This window comes from Platichthys flesus, chromosome 1 (assembly GCF_949316205.1).
Source record: "Platichthys flesus chromosome 1, fPlaFle2.1, whole genome shotgun sequence".
In the NCBI taxonomy this organism is placed as follows: Eukaryota; Metazoa; Chordata; class Actinopteri; order Pleuronectiformes; family Pleuronectidae; genus Platichthys; species Platichthys flesus.
In genome coordinates, this window is record NC_084945.1 from 28,595,145 (window position 1) to 28,601,474 (window position 6,330).

Genomic DNA, 6,330 nt, shown 5'->3' on the forward strand with positions numbered 1-6,330 from the left:
AAGATCTCTGCTACTGATTCGACTCAATAAGAATAACCTCAAAATGTATCTGAACATTCAACACACTCAACAAACCAAGATATCTTCCAGAAAATCCTCCCACAAACACTCCGACAATTAAGTAACTATTGCCTGTGTAGTAGGCTAAAGAGGAAGAGATAGATCCCGCCAGAGAAAAGAGTGTGAGGGCTTCTTACCTGCTTTTCTCACATCCTGAACGGTTTGTTGAAGGTAGGTAGGAAAGCTCCTGATCGGCACAGAGGAACCACTCCGAAAAGGAGGGAGGGTGGCTGGCAATTTAATGGGAATGCGGATAGAAGGAAGGCAGATTGGAGGAAGGTGGCAGATGGGTGGAGAGCCGGGGTAAAGAGTCACTGCTGGCTGCTGCAACCCCTCTTAGCACACTGAGCCTTGAAAACTGAGCTTAGCAGACTGCTGCACATTTCCTTGCTCCTGCTACACTCTCACTCCCTGTTGGTGCCGCTGCCTGTTTGTGCACTAGAGAGATGCAGCAGAGTGTTTGGCAACACATTTATATAAAAAAATTTCGGCCCATAACATATTCTATAGTTTCCTTCTTGTCAACAAATCCTATAAAAAATACCACGACTAACAATGAATTGATGCGAATGTCTTTGTGTTTATCCCGAGACTGATGTATCTATGCCATAGAGCTTCACTTTCCTCCAAACCAATTAAAAACACATCAGTGATTCACACTGTTGTACTCTGTCACATCTACCTTCATTACCATGAGCACACATTGTATTTTATGTTGGATGGTGGAAATACTCAAAAAGGCACCAACTGTGTGATAATCTGCTAAATTCCCATTACATCCAGATAAATGTCCTTGTTGAAGTAATGGAAAATTATTTTGCTTTGAATAATGTATAGTATCTGTCACCTTTTTTCAGCAGGAATGACTTGTTAAGGAATTGTTGCTAAGTCCCATAGGCGGGCTTTGGAGATCACAAATAATTAGGAAATGAAGTAGTGGGTTGTTGGCTTTGTAACATTCCATTGAAAGACAAGGACAACGCTTACTTCCTTGAATGGGAGACCTATCAAAGCACAGATATACATTCAAAAGTAAACCCTGACATTGTCTCTGTTGTCAAATAGTCTGTTGTGGTTACTCTGGATTATTGACCTCTAAATTACCAACAAAGTCGGAGACTGTGACAATCAGGAGTCGGGACCTCCATGTGTGAGGCCATGTGAAGTATCTTCTTGTGAATGGGAAATTATCCATGAGGCATAACTTTTAATTAAGTCGACATACGCTTATGATATCTGGGTGGTGACTGACACAATAAGACTGAAGATACAAGTGGCTGAAAAGAGCATGGACATCCAAACAGAGCTTGGAACATAGCTGCTGGACATTCAAATGGGACAGTTGAGGTGTTTTGGGCGCCTGAATATAATGCCATCCTTGAGACGTTTTCTGGGTCAAGTTTAATTGGGAGGAGAACTTGCTTGAATTTATCTCATCTGGGAACACTTCAGATTGCCCCTGTAGGATCTGGAAAACATTGCTGAGGAGAGGGAGGTCATTAATACCCTGGATAACCCGAAGAAATGGGGTGGATGCAGATAGCTTGGCTGTAAAAGGCCCCATGTGAATGTTCAACTTTTTCAATAGTCACAATGTTAAGATCTGTTAGGAGCTTTGTTTGTTAATTTATTTACTTTGTTTGAAGTCCTTCTATACTAGATTATTATGATTTTAGCAGTCATTGGCCTGCTGCTTCACCAACGTCGTTCAGGCACAGAGAGTTGCTCTGATATTATCCTGCAACAGACAATGATATACTTGGGAATTCATTTTTCCCCTTGACATCTGCAATTTGTCCATGCTCAGAATCTTGATGCTCCCTCTGATTCTTTCATATCGGTAAAGTGCCCTGTTTGTACCATATGGAGCTGCAAGTTCCTCCTAAACAATCCAACATTAGTTTCATTAATCCATAGACCTTTTCCCAGCACTCTTGTGGAGCATCAAGCTGCTCTGTCATGGTTTTGTGTTTTTCCGCCTCTTTATTAAGAGTGTTTTCTGTTTAATTATTATTACCTTGTGTTTCATGTATATTCTTGGGCTTATTTTTCCCAACCTGTGTTCTGTTTCCTGTTTTATTTTGTAGTTTATGTTCCTAGTGTGTTTTCTTGCTTCACTTCCTGTCTGTGATTGTCTGCACCAGTCCTCATGTGTTCCACCTGTGTCCAAATGCCCCTGCCTTCCCTATGTGTGTATAAGTATCTATGCTCCCCTTTGTCTTGGTTGGATCATCGTCGTTATGTCCTGTCATGTTTTTCGTGATCCCCTGTGCCTTTTTTATGCCTGGTCTCCTGAGCTCCCATCCTCTGCATCACCTGTGTAAGCCTCCAGTGTTTTCCCCTTTGTTTTTTTCAGTTTTTACTTTTGTGTTTGTTGCTCCTGCGATTGCAGTTATTTTCCTTTTAAGACATTCACCAATGACACTTTCTGTTAATAATCTGCTTCTGGGTCCAACAGCTTCATAAATCCTGACATGCTCTTCGGCAAACTTCAGTTGCATATTGTCACTGTCAATGAAAAAAGAGAACACAGAAAAAAGAGAGAACCAGGAATGGAACAGATCAGATCAAATTTTGCCCAAATGAGTGATTAGCACCAGTAATGAGGTGAAGCTGAACATTTCAAATTGGTGGAGATATAGGGAGTCTAGCAAATAACTCTTTATTTAACATTAACATTTTCGCTTAACTAGATTAAAACACACTGCTGCACAAAAGGTTATCCTGATACCTGCAATTACAAAAACTTTGTTTTTCTCACTTATGCTGAAACCGACAGATGACAAGATGAAACTACATGTTTCAGCTTGTTCCTTAGGTGTTCAGTCAGAGATTAAGTCTGATAGTAGGTTAATTGAGAATAGACCAGTGTTTTCTTTCTCATCTATTCTTGGCTCTTTTTTACGTGGTATGATTTATGTCATTATCCAGTTGTAGCCGCTATGGCTTACAACTGAGACAGAGCTCTTTGACACCTTGCAGTTTGTTACAACAGAAAGTCTAGGTAATCTCATTTCCTTGTACCAGCCACAGATCTTAAGGCTCCTTGTGCAAAATGCAGCAAAGCATCCAGATAACATATCTGCATATCCTCCATGTTTTCCATGTTCTCCTCCTCACAGTGAGGCTAGTCATTATTTCTTCGGTGAACACACAGCCGGTGTGACTCACCATGTCTTTTTTTCATTTGCCCAAGGGAAGATTGGTAGGTTTCTCTTTTTAAAAGTTCCCGCTTCTGGGTTTACTTCTATGGAGGCTACTTTCATTGGACACAGTTGTACTGTGATCCTTGGGGTTTTCCTTTTCCACCATGAACTCTACTGTTCAATCTGAGGTCCATTTTCTTCCTACAGCAACAACCAGGGAGGTTGGTGACAATCCAATTAATATTACAATTATTAATAATGTTAATATGCCAACTTGTTCTCCTTATCGCCTCTGACTACTCCCTTCTCTTGCCCATTTGCAGTGTGACCAACAGTGTAGTGAATATTGTCTACTCTAAAAGGGTGACTGACTGAATATATGTTGTAGACACTTGAGATACTGATATATATGAGCACTCCAAACATCAATAGATGGCTGGTAATATCAGGAGGATCTATTAATTCATCACCTATTGTAAACGTCACCAATCACTTTGTCAAGGCCATTTTAGAGGATCTTGGTAGAATGTACCAAGGTATGACATGAATAAATCCCTGTTCCATGGGTGTAATTGACCTCCCTCTTTTATATCTCAGACTCATCACAACAACTTTTGTTAATTAGTAAGACTACAACATGCATCTTATACTACACAATACTGATAATGGGTTGTAATATAATGAGTGACTGTTCTCCCATATTAACTTTAATAACAGATATGAGCAAGGTTGGGAATAGCTTCTTTAAAATGTTACTTCCTTGTTCTACATGGTCGTGTTTTCTTCTAGCGTGCCTACATTGAATGAGTACATGACCCTTAAAAATGCACACTATTAGTGTTACCACTTCTGTGGATGTCATTACCAAATTGGCTCACATACTTATTTAAAATTATTTGAATAATTTATTCAAATGGAAAGTAATAATAATAATTAACTCCTTTCAAGGGATCCAGGAGACAAGTCTTCTGTTTTACAACCAACTGCAGCACTGTGGTAGAAAAAACATATCCACAATGTCATAATAGCTTATTTCAACATTTTCACTATTCAGAAAATATAGATGCTTGCAGGTATTACCGGTCTGGGGACAGATTTATAACCGTTCATTCCTGTAAAAAGTGGAGGGAGATTAGCAGCAGAGAGTTATCCCTCCCTTAACATCACACAATTAATCGTAAAATGGGACAATTTTGAGTGTCTCAATGCATTACTGGTTAGAAATTAATAATTTGTCTTATTTCAACCACCTGGCACCTTTTACAGAGTCTAAACACAGAGTTAGCTCTACAGAGAGAAATTACGTGCCTGCCCACTTACATCAGCTGACAGCAAAGGCTAGTGTAAAAAAATACTAACACTGCAGTTCGCCTGCAAGTTAGGAGACTGCATAAAAATCCTACTCTCTCCTGAAGATGCTTTAGAGTTGTCCCTCAGTGACAAGTAGCTTTTGGATAAAGACATCTATTGTTAGAAGATCTCTGTTACAGTGAAGCAGAAACTTACACTGGAGCTAACTGCAATATAAACAGGCAGTGCTTCACTCAAGAGAAACTGCATCAGTGTAGGATTTAATCGTTTTTATTGATCAGCCTATATGAGTTTATTTTTTGAAAAATTACAAGCATAACAATTCCATCTTTTATGCAGTGATCAGATTTGCTTGTCTCAGCTGTATATTTCCAAACTAAATAGCAATATTCATTAAATAGCCTTTGACGAATACTGTGTGAACTGTCTTACACTAAAACTACTGTTTATTCCTGCAGCTCCGGTGTTAAACCATCCAGAGCCCTCATGAAACAAGCACATAACTGGAATTGGAACACTTACTTCTGCTCTCTAAGCTAACAGGCAGCATATACTCTTGGGTTAATGAAGAGGTTATCCTCCAAAACTTGGTGGAAGGATAGGATATGGTCTAAAGAAGAACCCAGTCATTTTGGAACATATTTGATTAAGAGAGCATATACAGGATTTATTTTCACTTTCTTTAACTATGTGAGGTAGGGAATTAGTCTTGGGGACATTTATCTTCGAGGCCCCAGGTATAACTGCATAATTTGTGCAGTTTAAGGCACAAAAACAGCTTTTCTTGTTGTTCAGTTCCTCATAGGTGCTGCCATTTTCAAATAAAAACATGTTTATAATAATTTTTGCCTTCACCATCAGATAAAAGAATTTGCAGTCAGTTTAAATTTGGATAAAAATCTGATATTTTTATAAAAATAAGTAATTTTGTATTACGTTAATGTCTAAATACAAGCAGTATAGCGTCCGTTTTCCTATAAAAGGCCGCTAAGAGGCTTAAGTGGGCTCCAGGCTGTTACGCGTCGTACAATGAATCCAAGTCCGGTGATGAATATAGTTTGAGCATTTTATTGCTGCAGACCGAATGACAATTGATGAATGAAAACATGGTTGTTTGACGATGAAGACGACGACGACAACGACGGTAAACAGAAAATATAATCAGATGCGCCACTAACCCCCCCCCCCTCCGCTGATCTGACTGCCCAGGTATATAGATTAAGCCACACCCATGTGTCAATCAAACGGAAGTGACATGATCCAAAACAGTGTGACTAACCTTTCAAAATAAACAATAAACAAACAGACCAAATATGCATTTTGGCCCCTACAAGCAGTATTTTTAATTTCAATTGTCATTAATATCAGATATTTATGTTCCCTACCTTATTTTTAACATTATATAATACATTTTGTCAGAATCATCCTGATTACCATAGGATCTGAAGCAGCCCCCCCCCTCTTTTTTTCTTGTGGATAATAGATCTGAGTGGAATTAACACATTTTAAATGCATCATTATGTTCTGTATTTCTAGCAATAAATAGATTATGATATATTCAGTTATATTCATCAGGGAGGACATCTATAACTTCGGGTTTTATTAAGTTGTACGATGTTCATATAGATCTGTTATTTACAGTGACTCACTATTGGAGAGTTGGTGAGGGTTTAATTCCTATATTGATGGTTAATAGACAATTTACAAATAACTGGACTACCACGTTTAATAACTCATACTGTTATGTACAGTCATTATAAAGTGTAACCTATCTAAATCTTATACAACAGGTGGGCTATAGTCTGATATGAAC